General features: G+C 40.1%; 1 long non-coding RNA gene across 1 annotated transcript; it reads left to right on the top strand.

Moving 5' to 3' along the window:
- The first annotated feature begins 10,595 nt into the window (after positions 1 to 10,595).
- Positions 10,596 to 12,936, top strand: LOC112954796. Its single transcript, XR_003250786.1, has 3 exons — positions 10,596 to 10,704; positions 10,904 to 11,126; positions 12,649 to 12,936. It is a non-coding gene; the product is annotated as an uncharacterized LOC112954796 (long non-coding RNA).
- The last annotated feature ends 993 nt before the right edge of the window (positions 12,937 to 13,929 follow it).

Below are 13,929 nucleotides of genomic sequence, written 5' to 3'. Positions count from 1 at the left end.
AAGAAAAACTCATGTTCTTGAGTTGCATGCAAGACAACATTTATGATGCATCTAAATTTAGATATATCTAAATCAACTCTAAAATTTAGTAAGAAGGGAAGCTGTAGCTTCTCCTTGACTTAGTTTACTTTTTTTCTTTAGATATTGTCATAATATCCAACTTGCAGAGGGAGGCAAAGTTTTATCCTCTTAAATTGCCTATAGAGAATGTGGTGTAACATGCCATAATGTAACATGCTGTAATTAGGGGAAGGCRAGACTGGTTTGCATAAACTCTTGATGAATATTGTCATAGCAAATTAAATCTGATTTAGTGCTTTAAGCCAAAGAAATATTTGCATAGCTAATGAAACTGATTAACTTTAGAATTAATTTGCAATGTTTAGTYATACAGCTTAAAACTAAAGTGGTGTCAGTAATGTGTTGATTRTTATTAGTACTTGAGATAATCAGCCTTGCTAGATGATTAAATGTAAATACCTAGTTTWAAAAAAAAAGCTGCTTCAGGTTAATAAACAATTTCAAATAGGGGAAAAAAAGCCTCATGATGATAAAGTGAAATCCAGGGGTGTTAATTGTACAAGTAGAAATTAAGTGGGGAAAGCACATCTTCCCTCTTGCTGATGAAAGTGGGTGAAAAGCTTCTTCCTTTTTCCTTTGGTTTGCTAATGATTTCATTATGATCTGTATTGCCCTCATGTCRAGGAACACTAATTGTGTGCTTAGGMGCCAGTGTACCTAAGGGCTGTACAAACAGATCTCTGAGCTAATTGAAATACAGCCTGGGAAACAAGGAGCACTCRCATCAGGCAGAGAGAGAGGAAATAATTTGTGGGTCAGCATCTGTATGCATCAACAGCAGGCACTTTGGTTCACCAGCAGTTTAACCTTTTTCCCCTCATGCACACTCAGGTCYTGGAGCAAAATCTTCAAATGGGGCTTCAAAGAGGACCATGTAGTGACTTGCAGAGGTGTACAGGAGCCTCCTCCTGTAAGGCAAGGGCTCCACAAGAGAAAATGTGGAAGAACCCACTTCATTAAGTGGTTGTGAAACTAGAAACTGCTATTGCAGAACACAAAGGTGTAAAGCTAGCAGGTCTGTAACCCAAGAGGATAGCCTAAGCATGTTAGCAAACGGCCTGGATGACCAAGACAAGAGRTTAGTGTTTTACAGAAAGTATGTGAAGGGTTACAAAGATGAGAAGTGTAGTGAAAACAGCTAGGAATGTGATCTGTCAGAGCATTTTGTATGGAGACAAGTGAAGGAAGATGTGCACAGGGAWGATGGGTGTAATATTCAAGGTACTATGTGGTAGGTGGGAAYAGACACTAAGGGAATGATGCGCATATTGCAGAATCACAGAATGGTTGAGATTGGAAGGGATCTCTAGAGATTTAGGTATCTTATGTAAGAGCTGGAGTAGGGTAGGGGATGGATATGTTCTGGATGTGAGGACTCTTGAAGCAAACTAAATTGAAAATAACACATGGATATGTGAATTAGTATGTTGCCTTCCAGTGTAATTGAATAGAATGCATGAGGAGAAGTATCTGCTCACTCAAAAACTGGATAAAAAGGTGGATACAGGAGGTAGGGTGACTGGATGAGAAGTTCCTTTGTTTCATTTGAAGTAATTTTGTTTTCATTTTGAGGGAAAAGTTTCTGAGTAATAAAGTAATCATAAAATACYTCTTATCCCCTCCTCTGAAGGTTCAGTCAGTCTCTAGAATGATTTGGAACAGGTAAGGGATGTGCTACATTATACTGGCTTAGAATAGTTTTAATGTGAATTCTCTGAGGTTTGCTGTCCTAAGTCTGTAGCCGTACTTGGGGCTCAGTAAGCATGTCTGATCATGGTGCTAGGGTTTGGCTCAGGTACCTCACTTAACACTATGGATTCCCTATGTCAGGCTTATCCTTTTTGTTTCCTTACGTCAGGGTGACTTGCCTCTTTGGGTACTGAGTAAAGGGACAAAGCTAGCAGGAAGAATCTGGCCCTTAGCTTAACACAGACATTCAGAAACCTTCAACTCATAAATCTGTCTTCATTCTCCAAAATAATATGAATTCTCCATTCATATTATGCAAAAAGAGTAAAGTTCTGACCCTAAATCTGATCTTCAGGCTTTTAACTTATAGTGCTGTTAGTGTATACACTCACCAGTTAGGTATTTTTGTTTGTTTCTAGGTTTTCATGGTRTTAGACTCAAGTTGGAGCTTTTTTCCACTCAGTTATACTAATGTAAATATCAATTAAATGAATGTCCAAATTCATCTTCATATAGCTGTAAGAACTGACCCAGAAGCTCATCAGTTCACTTTCCATTGGTGCAATGTTTATTTTATTACCTGTAAATTATGAGAAGAATTATAAATTAGAACAGCTTCTTATCCCAGGATTGTATTGTCTGAAGCGTGTTTGGGCAATCGGAAGTTGTATGAACTGCTTTTTTGTGAGAGCTTCTGCAGGCTATTGCTTGGGATAGGTGGTCCCCAGAGCTTAAACAACACAGACTATTTGAGGGCAACTTAAAGAATTCTGTGATCTTTCCTCGTTCACTTCAGTATGCAGCTCTAAGCTTTGCCTACACAGACAAAAAATGTTAATKGTCATATGATCCCATTTGCTTGCTCTACTTTAGAAGATGAGATGGAACCTGGCAGCACAAGGGTGGTAACAAGTGTGTAGTGTTGCGCACATGTGAAACGGTGGTGGTAGTTTACACTCGTGTGTGTGTGTGTCTGCCCCTCATCTACCTCCATCATGTGCTGCTATGTCTCCTTCTCATGTTCGTGTCTCCTTAATGCCCGAGAAGCCTGGTCGTGTGGCTCTGTTGCCTTTCCGCCATGTGGAATTCTTCCCCCACACCCTTTTATATCGCTAGATTTTCAGTTCGGATCATTTTGACCTGACTTTCTCCTTTGACTCCTTAACGCCAACTTTTGCAATGCCTGCATGTTATAATGCTATCTCTGTTATGGCTGCTGAAACCACAAGAAAAAGGCTAAATTTAACTAAACTCTGAGCAACTATTCTTGTGCAATAATGCAGAATACTGCCACTCATTATGATGTCTCTGGAGTTCTTCCCTATAGGATAACACCCCTATTTCCCTGTAGTTTATTAGGATCCATTGCTGACAGTGTCTAAACTGCATAAACATGGGTTGTCTAGACACAACAGTAAGTTATACAACTCTGTCATCTTTATAACTTAACAGGGTCTCTGATTCCCTTCTATATCATATAGATAGGCTTCTTGCTCGCTATATCATCCTTTAGAGGTGGCAGTACTATCTTCCCAGATAATGTGAATGCATTCATGGGATGTTTCAGGAACTGGTGTTTCTATGTGGGTTTTTTCTTTCCCTTCCCCCTCCTAAAAATATGTAAGTGAAGAGTGACTTTTAGCTGAATACAGAAAGGAAGGTATATCCTGGTTTTAAGGCAAATGAGCCAAATTGCTTGGGCATGTCCTTTGGTTCTGCCAAACACTTCAGTGTGGTCATCTTTAAATCTATCGTCTTAGTTCTTTATTTTTGTGAAGTGGTGGTAACTCCTTTTTTACCATCAATTCCAGCATTTTTTTAAACATACCATCAACAGTGATGTCCTGCTTTCCTCTTGTATGTTCTGGGTGCTGCTGTACTACAACAATGTGACTTTAATACATGTTACAAGTCCCTCCAGCTTTTCTATGTCACTTCATTTTTTTTTTTTTTTTTGCCCCATAAGAACTTGTAGCTGTCCCATAGGAGGTCAGTGCTGCCCTGTTGGGGCTGCACAAAGCAAAGGATCTTAACTGTGCATCTTTAAACCCAGCAGCTACTGTGTCAATTCTTACTCATCCCGCCGACTGACTTGGTGATAATCCTAGTAACCAAATTTGAAATTTGGCTCTTTGTAGCCTGTAATGCCTGCCTGCAAGCAGCAGTTACTGTGTTTGTGGATATGGATTTGAGCAGGGCAATTMACATTTCCAGTTGGTGGTGGCCATAAAGATGGGAAATCATTTAAGAAAATAGGAGGGAGAGGGAAATAACTTATCTGGAGCATGGGACGTTTGGTCGGGGTGGTGGCCTGGGCTGATGCCTTGGCTTTGCCCACATCCAAGACACCAAGGAGTGTTACATGGTGGGATGTAGGGCCTGGGGCTCTCCCTTTTTTCCTGGTGCAAAATGGCTGCTTCTGGTGCAGGCCTTTCCTAAGAGCTGCAGGCAGGGACTGTGGCCAGGGGCCTTGGGGAGGCACCTGTGAGCAGCAGAGTCTGCTGTGTGTGGCAATTCCATTCCTCTAATGCCAGGTAGTCACAAATAAGAGCAAGAAATTTGTAAGTCAGGTGTGTATGAGCTGGGTAATCCTGGCTTGACAGCATGCATTTCCGTAGCAGTAGCTGGTCTGCAGTGGTACCCGTGCTAGGATTGCAGCTATGAACCTCAAAACATTATCCAGATACAGTTATGATTGTTACTGTTCCTCTGGCAGAGCCTGCCTGGGAGCCTTGCAATGCAGATGGGTCAATGTCAAGGGCTGAGCCAGCCTCAGCCCTCCCAGGAGTTGCTCCTGTGCTGTAGCTGCACTTCCACACTCTTGGTTCCCACTTGGTACAATGAAACTGCATTTTAATTGCACTTATATCGCAGTACAGTGGAAATCAGCAGCACAGTAACAAATGAATAGAATAAATCTTCGGCCTGCTGCAGACCAACTCAGAAACACTTGTGAGCTCAGTGTGGAGAAATTGGCTTACAGGTCACGCTCATGCTTTGGTCAAATAACTCCGTCGGTGAGCTTAAAACCTGTATTTAGCTCAAGTTTATTTATTTTTTATTTTACTGAAATAGGCCAGAAAAAACAGTAGTGAATTGAGTTCAAATTGGGGAAGAATCAGACCTACTGTCAGGCTATCCATATTAAGGTATTTAATGATGGTGTTGTTGCAGGAACCCCCTAAATTGCTTCTAATGTTTGAAAGATCTAAACTTATACCGTGTTTCCTGTAAGACAGCCGTATGTTGTAATAGTGCAGTTTCTTGTCTATGATGCAGTGGGGTGCTTGGTCAGCAGCTCTTGCTGCTGATAGCAGCAATAGCCAAACTGTCAGTTCATTTATGCAATTTATTATAACACAAGCTGGATAGTAAGCACTGGGAAAATTTAAACCGGAAAGACAGTTACTGTAAAGTCTAAAAGAAATTCATTGCATTTCACAGATGGAACAGATTAAAAAAATCCATAACTACAAAGAGCGGTGAAAGAAAATCCTAAATTATCAAGTTGCAATGAAATTCTGTTGCTGAGCATCATATAAATTGCTCATGAAAGTTTTTAATAGATTCTTTAAAGGAAAAGATGGAAGGTAGGCTATAACCAACTATCTTAAAAAGATTCCCAGACTACAGCCCTCAGTGAGCCAGTTCATGAAGTCAGTTTTGCTGCTTCTCATTGTGCTGTAAATTGCTGAAAATTAGAATTGACTGTAGTGAAGGCCATTGTTGCCAAAACCTGACATAGATCTAAAGATTTAGAAATGTGTATTTTGATGTTCCCAAGCATGTTAAAAAAAGGGCTGTGAAACATAATAAATGTTAGACTCTCTTAATTTTCTTCCAGCTCTTTCAACTCCTTTTTATAACCTCAAGAATGAGACTCCTTTTATAAAGGAGAATGGAAAACTATCAAAATAYTTGCAATCAAAAAGATTGTCATTTTTCAGGGAGAATGACCATGCTGAATTTACTGGCAACTGGCATGGAGAGGGAAATTTAGAGCAAACRATGATTTGTTTTTTTTCTCCCCTCAGATCTAATATGCCACCTTCAAAAGAAATTTTCCTGAATTTGGAGAAAATTACAGTCAATAAAGCTTTTGCAATTAATGCTAGCTAAGGATTTTAGTACTGCTTAACTGGGAGTTCTGCTGATTTGGTACTCCTTTTACAGATGAGCTAAACTGGAGCAATGAATGGAGCCTGTAACTACTGAAGTTAATGGATTTAGCATCTACAATTAGTGTGATTATCTGATACATTATCAGTGATAATGGATCACTGGGGTGTGGGATRTATCCATTGGGGTGTGTGTGTAGTGCAGGAAAGGGAAGCCAGGTGGTTCTGAGCTTTGGTTTTTCTTTCAAGATAACATAGTTTCCTTTCCAAGAACCAACAAAGTCTTCAGATCTTTCCAGACTGATTGCAGCTTCCAAGCATGCATGGAGTGAGTGCATGCGTGCACTCTCCTTTCTGTATCAGAAGCAGCCAGGGCCAGACATTCTAGGCAGTGGGAGATCAGACTGGAGAAAAAAAAAAAAAAAATCAAATGTACTCTTGCTTCAAGAGTGTGGGTACTCTTGCTTCAAGAGTGTGGGTATGGGAGGGAGCTGCATGAAGTGTCTAGAGCAGAAGTGCTGCAAGGGTTTCACTGAGGGGCTTGAAAGAAGAAGACAGGACAGGTTATAGTGAAGAGAATGCTACCATGTGGATAAACACTACCAGTTAGGAAAAGACCTTTGGATTGAAAGCCAACATAATCATGCTATAATCATACAGTAATAGCTACTGTGTTCCTTTTCCRCCAGAAATATACACTCATTAAAATCTTGAAGAGTGCTTTGCCCAATGAAGCTGCCCCAATAGCAGTGTTCTTCCAGCAGATTGTGATGACCTGCCTGGATGTATTATGTTTAAATGAGAAACCTTGCCTCACAGGTAGAGTTTAACRGTTGCCTTTGACTTTGATTTTACTCTGGAAATAAAGGAACTAAAGTGTCACGTGCTATCAGTTTTCCTTAGTCCTTGTGCATACATACATATACTCCTTCCTTTGTAAAGATTGATTTCTAACTTAATAGCTGATTATACAAGGAGGAAATGTGAGACTGAAATCTGTTCTTGTCTCATCATGTCTTCATTTGCCTTAAAAAAAAGAAAAAGAAAAAAGAATAATGGAGCCTCTCTTTCATTCTTGTTTTTGCAGTACTTATGGCACAGTAAAGATGTTATCCACAATAAAGACAGTAAATGGACATGTTTGTTGATTTCTGGACAGATTTTACCCACTGTGAAAAAGTATATAATGCTCACTGAGATTGTGTAAATAAACATACTGACAACTGTGTTTAAATGATGCCTGAATTCTGACTATCAGTTGGTTGGATATTGACTTTTTATTTAAAAAAAGAAAAAGAAAAAAAAAAGCCTGTTTCCAAAATGTTGCCAGTTGTCAAAGGAGTCTAGTACCTCTGGAACAGTGTTCGTTATGGGGACATACATTGCATGTGCTGTATAAGAAATCAGCTTGGATTCCTGTCACATTTGTTTTCAATATTAATACAAAGATTTATAATTGATTCTTTGTTAGGCATTGAGTTAGGTATTTACTTGGGTGCTATGAGCTGGGCTTTCCCCAATCGGTGTACTGGAATAGATCAAAAGTGCTCTTTATTTTAACCATTAGAGTACTTTTGCTTAGCAAACAAACCTAAAACTTCATGGCAACAACTTGGAAGTGGGAGTCTGAGTACCTAGAATTTTACTGCTTGGGATGCTTTTGGCTATTTGGCCCATACATCTTTGAGGAGTCAAATATATTGACATCCAAGGGGGACAGGGTGAGGTCTACCTTAAAACTGGGCTGCCTGTACACATATCATTAAATGACCTCAAAATAAGTGTAGTTGGAGCTACAGTGCAGTCACTTTATATTGCTGGATGGAAGAAAGATCTTTGGTGTGACTGAACTTACATCTGTGTGTAGAGCACTGGCAAATGAAGGCCTTGAACACAGAATTAAGTAACAATAAATAGAAATTAAGAATGGCAGTCTATAAAAAGCTTGTAATTAAAGTTTCTTGGATTTTCATATAGGAGGTTTCATGTATAACAAGTAGACAGATTGATTTTTACCTTCTCCAAAAATCCATATGTGGAGAGTGATCTATAATCTACTGTCAAAACCTGTTGCACTTCAGAACAGTTTTCCATTTTGAACTCACAGTGGGCACATATATTTGTTTGGCTTTGGCTTTCAAGAGAATATGCTACTGGACAGGTGATGAAAAGTTCTAGTTTTAGTGCTTCACATGACTAAGTTGCTAGTTATTTTTGTGGCCTGTGCAATGTAGGGTRATATTTATTAGGAGAAGAGTGATCATATAGCTTTGTTTTTGTATTCATATCTTTTGTAGACAGTGTTTTTGCTTAAAAATTCTTAAGAAAGATAAGACAGTGTTTGGGAGGCAATATGACTGGATCTTATTTTCTGCAGAGTCAATATGTGTTCTCCTGTGCTCACCAGCTGCCTGTCTAAAGGCAACTCTGTGTTGTACGTGGTCAGCCTGTTTGAGTGGGCACTGGGCATCACTCAGCCAGAACCTAGCTGACCTGCAAGGGGAGCTAGTGATGGTTTTCTCACCTCTTCTTATGTTAAGGCAGTCTTTTGCAAGGCCTGATTGCTGCCCAAAAAGATGTGCTTGGTAATGACACTGGCACATATCTGAAACTGTCTTGAGTTGGTATAGGGAGCTAGCAGAAAGATGACTGTTTTCTGTTGTAGGGTTGGGTTTCTGTTGGCTTAAGTCCTGTGGCTCACCAGTCAGGTGAACTTGATCCAAAGGATGGGGCAGAGCAGAAWGGTCTCTGGTGGTACTGGCTGGCTCCTAGGCTGATTTTGACATCCTTATTCTGCCTTCTCCTTGTTCCTGGGCAGTAAGTAGGACAAAAGGTTCTGGACTCTTGTGCCCTRGGCCATGCTGAATGTTGGTTTTGGTTCGGAGGGAGAGGAGTGGTTTCTGAACCATGTCCTGCCTTACTTTTGCCTTGCTCTTAGCCTGCCCTGATAGAAGAGAAAGGGTCGTGGTTTCATGGGGGCTTCTTTCCTGTGTGCTTGCAGGTGATCTAAATTATACACGTAAATAACACCCTTCTGACTTGCACATGGGTGCAAGAGAGCCTAGCAGTATAGATGTCTGAAATACCAGACAAAATGTTTGGTCAAAATATGTATCCACAATTAAAACAAAGGCAAGTCTTTCTGTGACCAGTAACCGAGCTGCTGTGGTGACACATGAGAAGGGCTCATAGTTCTGTCCGTTTCGCTGCTGTTTTCTCTGGGGTAGTGCACACGGAGCTCTGCTCTGCACAAATGATCTTGCGTGTACAGGATTCCCATGCTTCCTATTTTGTGGGCAGCTGGAACACAGGAACAAGGATTGCCACTTGCCATATAAAAAATGCGTGGAATTCACTGCTATAGGAATTGCCTGAAGCCAGATGAGGGAGGGGGGAGAGAGAGAGAGAGAGAAAGAGGAGAAAAAACCCCACCACTAACAAAAACAACAACAACAAAAAAAMCCACTCTGGATATTTCATTTCCATAATTTGATGTTCATTTCTATGTGCCTGAATTACATCAGGAGAAAAGTACTTCATATTTCAATCTGTCAGCTGACGTCTTTTGGCAGCAAAGCTAGGTGAGGGGAGTACACAGTTTACTACTTAGATCATGTTTATATTAATCCCAGTGCTGCTTTATGGATTTCTAGAGCACAGCTCATGCTTGGGAGAGGAGCATACAATGTATGTATCAATAAACCTATGTCCCTTACAAGTTGATTCACTTTGARGTTTGAACATTTACCATTTCTGTGGCTAAAGGCAGGATAATGGATGAGAGAATTTAGCAAACCCTGCTTCTTGCTGATGTGTTTTCTCAGTAATCATACCATTTCAGGATGCTTTGCTGTATTTTCTTAAGGAAAGATTGTAAAGCAGAGAGTATATTGACYGGAAGGAAAGAGCTACTAATCTTCTGAAACTAATCTTTAGTCAGTGAAAGAAAGAAACTTAAAACATTTTATTGAATTAGTTAAAGATGGGTTGTTCTGCTGGAAATGGTTAATGAGCCTTAAATAATATAACTATTTTCAGAATTTAAAAGCAGGAAAAAAGTAATTAATTAAGACTAAATAATTAAAGTGTATTCTTCACTGTAMGGTTATACATGCCAACGACTAAATAACCACTGTGCTTCTGATTCTCTGAAAAAGGCTATATTGCATGATTTATTACCTCTCATATTTAGCTTGTGCTGAATTTTCTTTAAGATAATCTCCAGTTATCTCTAAGGGAATTTGCCTCCCTTGGTGCCTCTTATTATTCTAATTTTTAGGGACCTGCAGTATTTGATTGCCTTTAAAATCGGGCATGATTATATTAACTGTGCGGGCGAGATGAAGTGAAATGGTTCTGATCACTGCAGGCAAATCCTTGGGCCTAATCCTGTGGTCTGCTCCACTGCTGGAACAGCACTGAGGAGATACCTCTGGGAAAGAAATTTGGTCCCATGAGTGTTTCTGTTTGTTTTCTGCTGGAGTTCACAATTTCTCAAAAATATTTCGGAGTTCTTATATTTGGGGAATATAGACAAAAGGGAAATATCTCTAAAAATCTAGAGCCCTATCCTAACTCCTATTTATGTCTGGTGTTAGAGCTTCTGTTTTGGGAGCAGGGCTGGCATATTTGGCATTTTTGAAAATCCTACTGCAGCTTTGTCCTGATCAGTGTAMCTTTTTTTGTCCTCTAAATAGAAGAAAGAGCAGAGGGGCATGCTTTTTAAGAAATACAACCCACCTTTCCTGCCAGCAGGCCGGAGCTGGAGACACCTTGTGCAGAGCTATCCCAGGAGTGGATTCTCAGCTTGCCCCAGGTGATAAATTCCTCTTATTTATGAGGCACATCTCAGAGTGAGGTCTAGTGCAGAACAGCCTGTCCTAGGAAGCATAGCTAAAAGAGTACTAGTATGTCCGTTCCTGCTCAGTTCTTACTGCTGGTTTGGCTGTACCAGTGTGGAGAAGACTGAACACCCTCTAATTCCTACCAATTTACCTCTGCTCCCCATCTTGAAGGAGGTCGAGCTCAATTCTTGCAGTGCTCCAGTGACCTGCTTTGCTGTCCTGCCCAGCTCTTGCGTGAGGTAGGAATATCCTCAGCTCCCCCTGTTCATCTCTGTAGATGAAGGCTCAAGCTGGGAAAACTGCAAAATACTAGTCCCTCTCCCTCTGGACAGGCACAGATTTCCACCTGCTCACCGAGTTGGACTCAGCTGCCTTTGACTGCCAAGGACATCAGGTGAGAACCACAAGGAACAAGATACGTCCCCTTGTTCTCACTCCCTTYGCGTGTCTGAGTTTTTTTATTCAGCATCCCATACCGCACGTCTTGCTTAGTAGTCCTTCAGCTGTGCCAAAAGCAACTGTCTTAAATGTGGATCTAGCTCGTCTGATCATTGAAATAAACATCATGGCCATTTAAAATTACATCTTACACTTGAGAGACATGCTGAGGACATAGAGAAACAATAGATTTAATTAGGCTTTTAGAATGTGACACATCTATTATATGTTTCATTACTGTTTTTAAAACAGTCTCTGCTGTATAATAAATCTTACTGTAGTACTGTCATTTAATTAAATGGGYATCAGCACTGGGAACAATTAAAATAAGTTTATACCCTTTCAGGGAAACCCTATAGCAAGATGTGCAAAATAGTATACAATAAAATGAAAAATTAAATCCTTAGTGAATTTGAGTTGCTGCATGTAAGAAATTTGATGAAAAGCATTTTAAGAAAGTAGTCAATTGTACAGTATAGTCCCTTCTGCCTCCAAGGGACTAACCGATGTCGCCTGGATTTTTGCCATTGCCAAAAGACCCCAGGTGTATGTTTTAGCACTAATAAACAGAAACCATCCCTGTGGAAAAATGTCTGTCTTAAAGCCCCAAATAGTGAATCTTACCCTATTTATGCAGTTTTCGTTAGGTTAAAACCTCCCTATTCCACAATTTTGMATAGTCTTTTAGAAGTCTCAGTTAAGAGTTTCTTTACTTGTTGGCATTATCTTAACTTCAGTTTGATTTTTAGGATGTGTTTTGTATAGCAACGCATCTAAGCAATAATGACACTTTCTTTTTCTTAACTAGGACATAGTATTTACATTTTATTGCATATTAAGATCAACTCCAGCATTACATTTAACTCAAAGTTTTGCTGTGCTTCTCCCTGTCTGCTTTGGTATAAATAGGCAGCCTTGAAGTGAACATCAAAACTAAATGGCATTGAATATAATGAAACAGCACTGAGCCTAATGAAGCAAAATTGCTATGTAAACAGGGATGCTTTTATCTCACTGGAATTTTAATGTCCTTGTATGTGTCTCAACTACATTTTTGTAACCTGATTCTTGAGAAATGTCTGATATCTCTTTATGATTGTTAACAGAGCCCAAGACCAGCCCTGTTGTATGTGGTTAACTGAAGGATGTGAAGCTAATATCAGCTTTGCTATTTAAGAATAATTGTTGGTAGTCCTGCAATTATGACAGAAGGGTTGGCTATAAAACTTGGTAACCTGGGAGACCTGTTAACATTTCCAGGAACAACTGATTACACGTAGTCCAGGGTCAGGTGAAAGTGTCACTTGGAATTTCCTTGCATGTGAGCATGGCAGTGATTTCAATATGTCTTTTAATATCTTTGTCCACATCCAGCAGCAATAACGCCAATAACAACAACAAATCTAATAAAACTTCTTCAGGTTATTTGTGCTGAGAAAAATTCCAAAAGAACAGTTTTCATTTTTGTATTGTACTAGAAGCTGCATGAGGAAGAGAGTTGACATCTCTCTGCTGGGGAAGGTGGAATAACCAGCCCTCGGCCACCTCCTCTGCAGCTGCTCCCCATCACGTCACACTGCTTGGAGCACTGCACCGAGTGAACAAGCTGAACAGTGCAGAGAACAATAACCAGTAACATGCTTCATTGTTACTACTTCTCATTATGACTTCCTTTTTGCCTCTGTAATCATATAGTCAAGTCAAACATTCAAAAATATTTGGCGTATGCCTGACCACCTCCTTCCACTTCCTCACCGATTTGTACTTCTTGTCCTTTCAGACAGCACCTCAARATTTAGCCTTTACTGTTGATATGGTATAGGCCCTTCCATAGGAGCAGAATTTATTAGAAGTATGTCAATAAATGTGTTGGCATTTATTGACACAAGTGATGTTGAACACTAAAGGATTTCATTAATTAAGAGATACTTCCTTTTTAACTGAAATGTATTCATTTGGAKGAAAAAATAAAATGCAAAGCACAGTAATGACTACTGTCCTAAACARTAGTTACTGTCATTTTTTCCTTACAGCTTCTTCATTTGCAATGCAGTCACCATGACCAAATCTTGGCATTGTGTTGTTTTTCTTAGAGCTCTTGTTCCTGGAGTTGTGTTGGACTCTCGTGGGTTGTTCCCATACATCCCCTTTCTCCACCCCTCAGAACTTCAGCTTCACCAAAATGTGCTTTGAGAGCCCTTGGTTTGTAGAAAATAAGCAAGAAGAAAACAAGTGAAGCAACTAGGAGCAGCCCAGAAAGTACCCCTGGTGCTGGGAAATCTGACCAAGGGGGAGAGCCTTTCCAGGGGCCAGTTTCAGTATTTGTTCTGTGTGTATTCAGATGAGTTTAGAGTGGGGTGAGGGCAGCTGCCCCTGCTAAATTTCATTCCTTCCACCTGCAGTATGTTGGACTGAAGGCATCAATCCTGCCCCCTGGAAGAGCCAGGCAATATCATGTCTGCTTCTTCCCAGTTGCRGTTTGTTCAGGTTGCAGGAATTAAGATAATGGACTGATGCTGAGGTGTCTTTTTCTTTTTTTTTTTCTTTCTTTTTTCCCTCTCTTCCATGGACTTACCTCTTAGACACCCTTTTAGTATGACCTGGAGGTTCCTTGGTTTGCCTAGTCTATGAGGTCTTGGCCTTCTTGTTGTATGACACGAAGGCAGGGTAGTAGTGACTTACTGTATCTTATAGCAGAGAGCCAAACTAATCTATTGTTTCTGTCTGTGTTGCCTTTTAATGGAAAAGGCATACTGAAA

The sequence above is a fragment of the Nothoprocta perdicaria genome, unplaced genomic scaffold (genome assembly GCF_003342845.1).
Source record: "Nothoprocta perdicaria isolate Ctin4 unplaced genomic scaffold, notPer1 scaffold_51, whole genome shotgun sequence".
NCBI lineage: Eukaryota > Metazoa > Chordata > Aves > Tinamiformes > Tinamidae > Nothoprocta > Nothoprocta perdicaria.
The sequence above is the reverse complement of the archived record's forward strand: the minus strand, read 5'-3'. Positions and strand labels throughout refer to the sequence as shown.